Source organism: Pinus tabuliformis, chromosome 2_1 (genome assembly GCF_031772625.1).
Source record: "Pinus tabuliformis cultivar Carrire ecotype Pingquan chromosome 2_1, CPIR1, whole genome shotgun sequence".
Taxonomy (NCBI): Eukaryota; Viridiplantae; Streptophyta; class Pinopsida; order Pinales; family Pinaceae; genus Pinus; species Pinus tabuliformis.
The window spans coordinates 775,755,705-775,769,323 of NC_142299.1; positions in this window are offsets into that span (position 1 = coordinate 775,755,705).

Sequence of the window (13,619 nt, forward strand, 5' to 3'; positions counted from 1 at the left end):
AATTAGCGCTAATGTTGCTGCAACTTCAAGTACATATCTTGTAATTGGTCAAAACCCAACAATGGAACATGGGTTACTCATATCATTTCCCAATGCAAAACCCTAACCTCACTACAACTCACTCTACTAGTTGCCAAGAGCTGAGTGCCTCTAGCTCTCAAGCACAAATCAACTATCTAATCCTAGCCTCAACTCAAGTGCTAAAGTCCCCTTTACAATGAGGCATGAGGGAAAATTTATAGAGATGAGGTGATTGTTCACTTACCATGACCCTTGACCTACCCTCATGACTCTTGAACTTCCTTACTGCTCTCTCATGCCTACTGCTTCGAACCTACTCAATTGATCTCAGCATAACTGTTGACACCCTAATGAGAACATTTACATATTGATAGAGGATAAAATGTGAGGAGAATGAGTAGGGTTATTTGAACCTTTGATGTTGTTGCGAAATTATGATGATCCACTAAATAGGGTTTTGATCCATTTTCCATGTTGAATTTTGATTTTCCAGCCACACTTCTTTCCCTTATAGTTGACATAGTGCTTCAGGTAGTTGAGTGGATTGAACTTGCCTAGTTTTCAAAACCCTAATTGCAAGACTTCTTGCAAGAAACCCTGGATTTATCCATTCAAATAAGAATTCCCACTTGCAAAAAAATAATATTGTGATATGAAGATGAAGAATAATTCTAGGAACATGATAAATTAACTGGAAGTAAGACATCAACTTGGACTCATGTATAGTCCTTTTCTATACCACGATGTTGTTGCGATGTGCAATCCACATATGATGATCTTGATCCCTAATTTGATAGGAGTTCACAACTCATATTACAGTATGTGACCATAGGTAAAGATCCTAGAAGACAACCACATACTCCTTTCATACACCTTCTTTGACTAACTCTTAGTGTGCAGGGTGCCAACTATGCCCAACTAGAAGCGACTTGTCGTGGGTTGTTTAAACAAACTGATGACTGATTTTACTCTCTAGATTTTCATAACTGCATCATTCTTTTTTCTCCTAGAGACCACATCCGATTTCACTAGGGCTGTGAGCTTATCAATGAAAAAATATGGCAAAGATCCTTGTAGCTTATAAATGCATTGTTCTCGTGGACTCCCCCGCCATTCAAAATGCTTTTTGAAGTCCAAAATAATGTCTTTTCATGGCTAGTGCCTACTAGTCTCGTCTGTAAGGGAAGTCACTCTTCTGAGGGGTAGAGAAAATCAAATATTACATTATGGCATTGGTGAGACTTAGGGATGTGACTTTTTAGTAGTTCGCAAATTCTCAATTGTGACATTTAGAGAAAAATGTGACCCTAATACATATGCAACCTACGACTGCATCTAAGGCTATGACTCCACAGTCACTCCAAGTGATATCCCTTACTTTCCAATACAACGATAGCCAATGATCTTGATTAAGGGTATGAGGGGCACAAGTGCAGTCTTGTGGCGCGTGGAGAGGTCGCCAGATAAGGATGCAACTCAGATAAATCACCCGATCGTATTTTAGTTTAGATCGTAGTTCTGGTTTTTTGTTGAGGCTGATAATTGCATTATGTCACACCACACGATGCTAATAAGATAATCTGCCAGAAAAATAGGTCGCCAGGTCGCATTACAGTAGAGGTTACTCACTCCAACTGCTTCCTTGAGGCTCTAGAGTGCGATCCTGCAAATCGAGTGAAACTTCGACTTACTGGAGGTCACATAGTCGTGTTCAGAGGTGGTCTCACTTTTCTGGGTGTATCCTTCGTGTTGGCCGCGGGATCCCCCAAGGGAAGTTTTGGGGCTTAGAGCCTAGATTTTGGTCAATTTTGTAATTCCGATGTAAAGTTCTGCATTTTCTGGGTGCGGAGAGCATAGTTTGTTAAAGAGTCATAGGGTTGTCTGCCCTTAATTTTGATAATGTAATGTCGGCTATAGAGATCTACCCATGGTCCGCGGACCATGGGATTGTATAAATAGAGCGAGGCTCTAAGTAGTTTGAAGGCATAGTCGAAGAATCAATATGAGGTATGCGAGATAGATCTGAGGGGTAAAGTCTAGTTCTGGGTCGTAGAGTAGGAGAAGGCTCTGCAGCTGAGTGCGTAGAGGCCTAGTAGTCCGCAACTGAGTGCGTGGACCCCTGCAGCTGAGTGCGTAGGGTGAGTCGAGTCTGTAACCAGTTGAAGTATTAATAAAGAGAAGTTTTCTATCAATTCTGCGTATTTATTTCCTATTTTATGCATCTGTTATATTGGGTTTGAAATTCACTTCTAATACTTATATGATGCGTGAATGTGTATAATTGTGTTGATTAAGTGAATGCAAGATAGAATATTTGTTTATGCGAAGTTAACTAAGATTAGTTAAAGAAGATAAGTAAGATATTCAGTCTAGGTTAGGAAATAGTGCAGATTGCTGCCATAGTAGTGCGGAAGCATTTCAACCCTTAGTTAGGGCTGCGCGAAAGACGATTGTGCCACTTCGTGAGGGTACTGAAGGTTGGAACAGTGTGTGAAGTGACCTACGTAAAGGTAGGTCTAGTTGGACTAAATTGACATCACAGACATCTCAAGGGTGCAGAAACTTGGTTCCATCATCCCCCCATACTACTTTGGGTGAGACTTCAGTCCGTGCTTTGCGGGCTGATGCTAAAAGGGCCAGTAGTGTAGGGATTTGCTTGGCTAAATAATTCTGAACATGGGTTAGGCCCCCATAAGCCAACAAATGGTTCCGTTGCCGGGACCGGAATCTACATAGAGATGTCTGATGTCGTATCATTGGAATCCAACTAAGAAAGAAATTGAAGGCTAGTTAGACAGAAGAATTCACGAGTTCGCGGCATAGGAGAACAGAAACCCATGACTGTCAAAAGAAGAGTGGCTAGACAGCTAACTATACACAGAGATCCATGAAATATTTTTCATGTCCTTCCCTATTGAGCTATACGAGTGGATCATGAAGCTAGCAGATAACCAAGGAAGGTGGAAACTTGACGGTCCTATTGTGTGGACCCCAAAGTTAGTGTGAAGGTTGGGAGCACTGAAGGATAAGATCACACACACTGTTGATCATTGGCTCAATCGTATTATAGGAGGATTTGTTACTGAGTTCGTGATCAACACCTCAGTCAGCTATAGCAAGGCAGAGCGACGCTTTCTCAAAGGACCACGAGGTAAGTACATAAAGTCTTTGAATACTTAGATTAAAATGCTATTGTGAGAAAAGAGGGTTATGTAGACACCTTGATGTTTGGGGCTATGTGAAGTGGAAAAGCTTACAGGAATGAAGGAAATAAGGGACCAGAAAATAGCCCCTTGATTTCACCTCCACAAGGGGACGAGGAAGAGCTTGCGAAGGTCTCAACGCGAATTTCCATCCATTTGATAAGACAAAGAATTCTGCGAATACCACCTCCACCCACACCACCATCGGCTTCACTGCCATTACCTCCATCTTCACCCGTACCAACTCCACCACCACCGCGATTCAATATGGCAAGCACAATAAAGTTGTCTGTGTTCAAAGGTTTGGGAAATGAGGATCTAGACCAATTCTGGTTCATTGTAAGTGTTTTATGGGAAGCACAAGGTGTTACAGATGACCATATAAAGAAGGCGATGCTCGTTAGTTCCCTTTAGGATCGCGCACTAACCTGGTATATTAAGTACTCCAACGATAACCCGAATGTGAGAGTCGCAGATATCCAAGCAGTGCTAAATAGAGAATTTAGCAGGCCTAAATCTGAAGTGCAGTCGATCATTGGATTTAAAGAGATTATGATGCTACCAGGTGAGACTCCTTGGGAGCTGGATCAGAGGCTGAAATGTACAATTTGCAAAGAAAATATGAATCTGACATATGGACAACATCGCGAGTGGTTTGTAGCTTCGCTACTACCACATTTAAGAAGTGCGCTATTGCAACAGAAGATAACAACTCATGAAGAGGCCTTAGAGATTGCTATGAGGCTACATGAGACCTCGATGCAGGATCCTAGTTTGGGAGTTCCACAGGTCCATGCGTAGTTGAAGAATTTGTGCCTTGAGATGTAGAGTTTGAAATAGGACAGGACAGCTCGACCAGAAGTGCACGAAGAAGTGTGGTGTGTGAAGTGCAAGGGTCAGGGTCATGACAAAGACCACTGCCCAATTTTTACAAATTATCTAACAGGAGGAGGACCGATGTTGTTAAGGTCAGAAGCTCAAGCAGGACCTAGCGCGGTGCCTACTTTGTGGTGAGCAATCTGTCAAATAGCAAGAAAACATGCCATGGAAAATTGTCACTTGTTACAGAAGTATACACAAAATTCGCAATAGTTGTTCTGCAACTTTTGTAGGTCAGTGGGACACGATGAGCGCACTTGCAGAAGTTATGAGTTGATGATGGGTAGAACTCCCACCTACCGAGTTCAGGCTGAAATGCAACCCCTTGACCAGAATGCAGGAATGGCGCGAACAAGATTTCAGGGGCACGAACGAGGCTGAGGTGGAGGATGAACTGGAAGAGGTCGCAAATAGTTGATTTGGTACAATTGCGGAGGGCCAAGACATTATGCCTATGATTGCACGAATCCAACGCACCCGTTATGTTTGTATTGCACGCTACTTGATCATGAGACAGAAGATTATCCTATGCTGATAGCTAGGATACGCGACAAAGGAGCGCTACTACCTCCCCCGACTCAAAACCTGCAGATGATGAGGTCTGAACCGCACGAGAAAGATCCGAATGTGAACATTGTGCTTTGAAATGGAAAAGAGACAGGAGATGACAAAGGAAAACATCCAGAAGATATTACTTGGGTTTACAAAACTCCAGTGAAAGAAGCAGAGTTTGATTTGCAGCGCACTTGGGAAACCTTCATGGAAGCTAAGAAGAGCTTCACTGATGCCTCCACTTTAGGAAGCAAAGATAAACCGGAGCCAAAAATGGACCCATCTATGCTCACAACGTTCCTGGAAACCTGTATGAAGTTACTGTGCAACAACAAGGCTGTGAAAGGGTTATAGGAACTCATCAACAGATGCACAGGGACTGCACCAGGAGAACTGCATGTAGCCCAAAAGATCGGAAAACATAAAACAAGGACGGGATTAGAAATGAGACTAACCAAGCAGATCGGAGAATATGAGATGGATAAAGTCATTTTGGATTTGGGATCAGATGCGAATGTTTTGCCGAAACAGACATGGGAGCGAATGGGAAGACCTGTGTTGCAATGGTCTCTGATTCAGCTAAGAATGGCAAACCAGTAGAAAATAATACCCATGGGGTGATTGCAGGAAATAACTGTGGATATTGAGGGAGAGAGCGCACTGGCTGATTTCGAAGTGATAGATATTTTTGATGACAACAACCCCTACCCCGTGCTCTTGGGAATTGACTAGGCCACTGACATGAACGGGGTAATCAATTTGAAGAAACAAAAGATGATTTTTGAGAAGAAGTCACTACGCATAATTATACCCCTGGACCCTCCTGAAGGATCGCGCTATATGGAGCCGGTCTGCAACTATGAAAGTGATGATGATCTGGACTGCATCTACAAGATAACAGTGTGAGACCAAGATTGGATGAATCCCACCGTGGATGGGCGGATTACATGGGAGCATGAGAGTTCTTGCAATCCAGATTTCGACGAAGAAGTAGAAAGATGGTAGAAGCAGTTACACGAAGTAACTAGGCTGAACTGCAATATGATGACAAGGTCATTGCACTGTGTGTTGACATAAGTAAGAGATATGCCTACTTATGATGGTCTAAATGAGGAAGATACCTTCTTGGATGCATTTGAAATGGAGATGCTGGAAAATCAATGCTTCTAGGCCTTGGACTGGGTATTGCGTGCTATGCCTGCGAGATGGTGGGGTACGCACAAAGGAAGCTTTGATGTTTGGTGTGAATGTAGGGGAATGATGCACACACGATTTGGGAAGCCTAAGGTGTAACTGGCAGACAAGTATGATGAACATGATGATTCACTTGCACATCTGGCCAAGTGGACATAGGCATATGGAGAAGAGCCACAATTTGCACAGAAGTACACGAACTCTGCGCTAAAATACATGCTCAACAAGTATGTGTTGGGGGGGAGACCTTGCAGATGGATCTTAATGTTAGGAAGACATTATGTAGGAAGAGAAATCGTGCAGAAGATTCTATGCACAGAAGCATTCAAGAAGGTATGAAATGCGCCGAACAAGGTATGCAATGCGCTGAACAAAGTATGCAACGTGCAACGAAGTGATTGGGACCTACACGTACTTGTAGTGTTATGGGCTTATCGAACAACATGCAGGAAACTGACGGGACAAAGACCTTCTAGGCTGGTCTATGGATTAGAAGTTGTAATGCCTATGGAATACATCATGCCTAGTCTACGCATAGCAACGCTCACAAGTATGATGGATCATAAAGCCCTAGAGGACAGGCTCGTGCAGCTAGAAGAGCTCGAAGAAGAATGATTTTTGACTGGATTCCACCAGCAGGTCTAAAAGCTATGCCAAAAGGCTTGGCACGATCGACATATTAAGCTATGCACCTTTAAGGTGAATGATTTGGTGTTGTTGTATGATAGTAAGTTTGATAAATTCCCTGGGAAGCTCAGAATGCATTGGCTGGGATCGTGTGTTATTAAGGAGATCACAAATGGTGCTGCGGTGTGTTATCACTCAGATTTTCCTTGAAGTTGTCAGAAGAAGGAAAGGGGTCCGAGGTAACCACAAACCAACTTTTAAGTACATAATCTAGCCAATCTGTACTCAGAGAGGGCTCTTTCTTTAAGATTTACCTTTGTTTTATGAGATATCAGGCTAGTTATGAAAGCTTGGGGGGGTTTTGATTTTTTTTGGTGGTGGAATTTATGAGCAGATGGATAGAACAAAGTATCTCAGACTATTGGGTTATGGAGTCAACTGAAGATGGCTTAACTAGATCAGGTTGATTCAACAAAGGAGGGTTTCACAAGGAAAGATAGCTAAACAGGAGACAAATGGTAACTTGAAAGGATGATATGGTCTTGAAAGGGAGGAAGGGTAGTTAAGAATCCTTCAACAAATTTCAAGAAGAGGGAAAGTGGGTGATCACTAACAAAAAGAAATTAAGAATTTCTTGTTAAATGGCCACAATGATAACTAAGATGCAGGGAGCAATTAAGAATTCCCTACCTATGATAGCTTAGAAGAAAACATTAAGAATATAAACGATTTTAAAAACAAAATGCAATAAAGCACTTTTTGAAATATACTTTTTCGTTTATCATTCAGATATGAAACACATGTGAAATATTAAACCAGAAAACAGTAAAAAAATAAGATATAGAAAACTTATTTGTCCAATGTTTGACATGAATCCTGTAAAAGTCCTTTGCTTTATTACTTCATGCAGCTAGCCATACAATAGTTGTTCAACAACACTTCTATTCCAGAATAGAGAGTCTACACAAATGTCTAAGAATCCACCCTAAGTGCTTCGAATGGGGAAGCACTTATACAAAATTTACAATAAAATATCTCCTAACTCAGAGAGATATATTCTAGGAAAACTATATATATTTTACATAAAAGTAGAGACAGATGGTCTCGAATATAGAAACTGAAAGTGAACTGTGGGCTTGCTATCCCTGTTTTTGTTGAATGAGCTAGAGACAGGCCATATGATAGATCATCTTGCTGTCCTGCTCGTAATTCTGTGCTAGTTGATTGCTTTTCATCTTTTTATTGATACTCTTTTACCTATTCTGATACTCTTTACCTATTTTTACCAAAATTGACTATGGTAAATACTTCAATTTTACTTTTTACCAAGGTAAAGCTTTAAATGTCTATCACATCTGTCCACCAATCATCCCTTGGTATCCTGGTCCTTTGTAGCTTCTTGAAGATTTCATTAGCCTCTGTGTATTTTACAAAATTGGGCTGTACAGGAAACAAGTGTTTCAATTCATGCTCAACATAAAAGAGGTTCTCCAGGCTATCATAGAGAACTCTGCCTGTAGGTAATGCTTTGGGTGCAGATGCACTAGCTGATGAACTGGCTTGGTTATTTGCATACTGACCCAATTTTTCGATATAATCCTCATGCCTCATTAACTTATCATTGATAACTAAAGGACTTGGAAGTCCTTTACTCTGTAAAATGCCAAACTTTTCCATAAATTCATCTATGTCTTCTTGCATATTTTGACATTTTCTTTCCAGGTTCTACATCAGAGTCCTTTTGGTTAAGACTTTCTTGATTTCTAGGATGGTTCCAGTTCTGTCCTCAATATTCAGCTGTTCCAATTGGTGCCTATTTCTGCTATTTAGAAAATTTATTAACCTGATAGCTTCTTCAGGTTTTCCTCCTAGCTCTTCCTTGGTTTTTTGAATTTCTTGAAGAGCAACTTTGACTAAGTCAATCTGTTCAAAAATTATTTGAATTGATGACCAAACATCATTGATGGATTGAGTGATGTTGGTCCATAGAATTTTTCTGATATCTGTTAAAGGCTTTTCAAAGGTGAGATCCTTTTCCAGTGTTTTTACTTGTTGAGCCAAGCCTTTGTTTTTCCTCACTTCTTCAGCAAAATTGATTTTAGACACATCATAATTTTGTTCCAAGGTAACAAATTTCTCCTTTACCTTCTGCAATTCAGAAACTTGGAGTTTCATCTCCTCCATGGATTTGATTAATTCTTCAGTGCTCTGACCTGAAGTTCCTACCTGTGTTGTACCTGTTGCTTCAATAGTCTCAGCTATTACCAAAGGGACATTTGGTGCAAGAGCTGTTGCCAATGTTGAAGGGACTACCGTGGAGACCACTGGTACTACATTTTGAGGCTAAGAGGTTGACTCACTCTGCCTGCTTTGTAGTGTTTTCTCTAATTCCCGCTCTGTCTCCATTAATTGTTCATTTATCTTGAGGACTAAGTCCATAAGCTCTTCTTCACTCTTCTTTTCAATTACTTCAGCAGTTTTTGGATGCATCAGTGGTGGCAATTTCAGCTGCTTTCTCAGGGCAGCAATATCTTCATTTTTCTTCTTTATCAGGGCTTCGGTAGCTTTTACATCTTTTGGGTTATGACCCAATCCAATAATAAAATCCTCCAGTGATTTGGTTCTGTTGTCCTTTTCCTGTGAGGAGGCTCTTTCCAACTGTAATTGAGCAGTGGTATTGTTTAGTGAATTCTCCAATCTGTGTGCCATCATGGCCTTGCTTGTCAATGTGGAATACACCATTTCCCCTATTTTCTTATGCAATTCTATTTGATCTAGGGGGTTAATATCTTTTTCTAAGACCTAAAAATTAGTTTTGAGGTAGTCTGTAAGTGTTTGGGGCTGCTGTACTTTGGGCTTTAAAAAGCTCATCTGCATTTTTCCTTCCTTGATGTCATAAGCTGACATCAACCTAGTTTGATTGGTAGGAGCCATCTTCAAATATTGAGTGTAAGTTTGGGCCTTTAGCTGTTTACTTTTGGCCTTTATTTCCTTGAATTTTTCTTTGATGTCTAAGGTCTTGTTAGATGAAGACCTGAAAGATGAAACTTCAACGCTTTGCTGTCTTTTAAGATCCTGTCTTTGTGAGCTAGAAGGTGTCCCACCTACGGGGAATGTATGCTGACTATCTCCACCTTCTTTACTCAAACTCCCTGTTGTTTCTTCAAAGAATTATTCTTCTGAATGTGGATTTAGCCTGTGCCTCTTAGCACCAGGCTAGTTTGAAGGACCACTGGCAGGGGTAGCTACTTCCCTGTCTATTTTTAAGCTTTTTTCCTCATTCAGAGGAGTCTGCAAAACCAGGGGATCTCCCACATTAATCTAAGTTGTATGGGACTATGGTGGGGTCTGTTCTTCTGATATTTCAGGCTGTTTTGACATGTTTGATTGCTCTGATACTGGAGTACTATTTCCTTGTTCTTTTCCCTGTGATGGTTCTGCAAGGGGTGCACTAGTTTCCTGTGAGTGCCTTTGAGAAGTATCTGCTGTAGAGGCACTAGTTCCTGGTGTTGGCTTATGAGAATTTCCAATTGGTACCAGTTCAAAAGAGTCCACGTCAAGTCTCTTTTCTAGGTCTTTCATTACATTTTCTACATTGACCTGATCACTATCCATCTCAACAAGAGTTCCTTCCCTCCATTCATCCATATTAGTGTATTGCTCTATTTCAGGGATTTTCTGATGAAAATAGGGTGATAACCTATTTTTCATTCTCCTACCACAAATGAAACTATGTGGGTCATATCTCCAACCAAAACTTTTACTTAATTTCAGGTGTTCTAGGATTTCTTCTGCTGTTTTGCCTACTTCTCTATTGTTGTAGACAAATGGGCCTAGGTGATCCTTAATTCTCAGCTGTGCTTTTTTCTTGGCCTTGGTAAAGTGAATCTGATCAGAGTTTATCATTTGTCTATAATATTCCAATGCAAACAACCTCATTGGAACATATTTTGGTAGCTTGAATGGAGGAAGCTCACAACCATATATCCTAATCTCTGTGTGATTCTGGTATAAGTACCAATCACCTAACTTGTACTGTTTGGATAGCTAAAAGATTCTTTTGATTTCATCATTAATCCTAGGAGGAGGATTTCCTGTCAGCATGGTGGTCACTGGGTGGACAAACTGGTCAATGAATTCATTGTATGAATAAGGACAAGCAAAAGAATGGTGGAAGATAGAATTCCAAAAAATGACCGATCTTGGATTACCCTTTGTATCAAGTTTATTTACAGAAAATGGGAACTTGTCAGACTGATAGTAAAGGATAAGGTGATATATGAATGTGGAATACTTGAATACTTTCTCATTTTCCAGCCTCATGAACTGGTCATGGATTTTCTCAGCAATAAATGCAACATAGTTGTACTTGACAGCAGGAGGCTGACCAGGGGTAAATATGGACATCAAAACTAGGGTCAATTCATCTACATATTCACTAGTATTGAATCCCATGACTGCAGCTATCATATCAACTATAGTTTTTCCTGTCTCTGTGAAGAAAGCTGACAAATAAGAAGGGGGATTTTTGGGTTGATGCTCCTTATCCACAAAAATTTGACAAAGGTGATTGAGTTCAGATTGGGATAATTTAGATGATTTTTCAAGAAAATATCCAAGGGAAACGGGGGTGAGGGTTTGACTGGGATGAAACTGAAGCATCTCATTGATTGAGTTTGCAGTAATTGTGAAAAGGACAGTTTGATTGGGGGACATTACTACTCTGTGGTTGGGATCATAGTTGGCATGACACTGATGGATAATGTCAGGAAAAATGCGTACAGATGGGAGAAAATACATTGGGAGATTTGATTCCCAAAGTCCTATGGCATCATAGCCATTCAAGTGATTGTCCCGGCATTGGAAAAATACTTTCAGGTGGTCTTTATCAGTATTTAGGTCTTTTATTTGAAAATCTTTATCTGCGAGGGGTAGATAATCTAAATCATGTTGGGGGGTAGTAATAGGTGCTACATTGAGGGCAACTGTTATGTACCTAGGGGGGATAATATGGGGTACCAAGGGAGGTACCCAAGGTAATAATGTAATAATGGGATGGGCCATAGTAATAAATAAGGTGGTTAACCCATGTCATGTAAGGGACCCCAAGTAGTTAATAATAATGTAATGGGCCCATGGTATTAGTTGATGGTATGAGGAAACCATGGTAATGATGCATGGTATTGTATGTATGAGGCCTATATAAAGGCTAGAGACTCCACATATGGAAGATGAAGAGAAGTATTATTGTATGAACAGGCATATGGCTTGTGGAGTGTTCTCCTTCCTTAAGGAGTGAATGTATGGTGTTGCCCTACCATAAGGGTTTTGATAATAAAGAAGCATTTCTATCTATTTCTATCTTATTGTTTCTGGGTTTATTTCTATTATCAAATATTCTTGGGATCAGATCTACAACAAGTGGTATCAGAGCTACAACAAGTGGTATCAGAGCTACAAGTGGTAGATCTTATTATTTATGTTCTTCCCATGTTTCGGGGACGAAACATGTTTAGGGGGGTGGAATGTTATGTACCTAGGGGGGATAATATGGGGTACCAAGGGAGGTACCCAAGGTAATAATGTAATAATGGGATGGGCCATAGTAATAAATAAGGTGGTTAACCCATGTCATGTAAGGGACCACAAGTAGTTAATAATAATGTAAGGGGCCCATGGTATTAGTTGATGGTATAAGGAAACCATGGTAATGGTACATGGTATTGTATGTATGAGGCCTATATAAAGGCTAGAGACTCCACATGGAAGATATGAAGATGAAGTGAAGTATTATTGTATGAACAAGCACATGGCTTGTGGAGTGTTCTCCTTCCTTAAGGAGTGAATGTATGGTGTTGCCCTACCTTAAGGGTTTGATCAATAAAGAATCATTTCATATTATTTCTTGGTTTATTTGCATTATCTTATACTTTTATATCAGATCTATAATATTCTGGGTTAGATCTACAACAGCAACGGAGGTTTCCATTCTGGTTCTTATGGATTCAGATAGGAAACTGGGGTTTTTATGTGAAATTGGTGAAAACAGAGGGTCTGGGGAACTTGAATTCTAAATGCACTAACAGAATTATGGTGAAATTTGGGTTTTTTTTAATTAATTGTAGAGAAAGCAAGTATTTACAGGGTTTCTGGATGGAATCTGGTAAATACTTGTTTTTAATGAAGGGCAATGGGATGCAAGTTCATTGGGTGTGAATGGCAGACTCAGAGTGGCATTGGACTGCAATTTTGAGGGTGGTTGACGGTTGGGTGCACGAGCTAGTTGACCTCGATGTTTAGTTTGCATGCATGTATTCGTAGAATAGGACGAAAACTATTTAAATTTGTTTTTTATACAAAGTCAAAACTTTGGCGGGTTCAGGATTTGGATAGGTGGCGTCAGCGAGAGAATGATTTTGATGTTTTATCGTTAGTGGGAGGCGGTAAGTGGTTTTCATCGCACTGCTAATGGAGGGGAGGTGGTATTTGGGTGCGACCACGCGATTCCATACAGTGCTTGACATGTAGCGATGGCACTGTTTGCAAAACCGCTCGCCACCGCACTCAAAAGTTAAGTCGCGGAGGGCCGTGCGATATGCGTGACACTTGTTGGATCTGAGGGGCTCGATCAGATGGCTATCGGGGAGGTGAGGTGGCAGAAAGTTAATGAGGGCAGGCCCAACATAATTAAAGGTTTTTTAATTACATCGGGAGCAACGGGATTGGTCGTTGAGTTATTAATTAATCCTGGTGATTAATTAATCCTCACTTAACATGGTGGGGTTGGGGTTCTTAATTAGTTACAGTTTAACTAATTAATCCCAATTATTGATGTATTATGGTTATATTTAACCGAGGGGCGGAATATGTAAGAATTTGGGGTTTTTGCATAGTTATAATAATACGGGAGTGGGTAATTTTTATAGGGGAACTATATAATAACATAAATTAGTGGTTAATATGAACAAATGAATGGAAAAAGTGCTAAGTTTAATGTTTTCTGAAAATATATTTCATCATACAACACTTATAGCTTAGGCTAATGATATATGAGGGTTTTTATGGAAAATGTTTTAATTTCCCTAAGTAAAATAGGGTTTTGCTTAGGAAAATCTTTATAAAGAGAATGAATGACTTATGAAG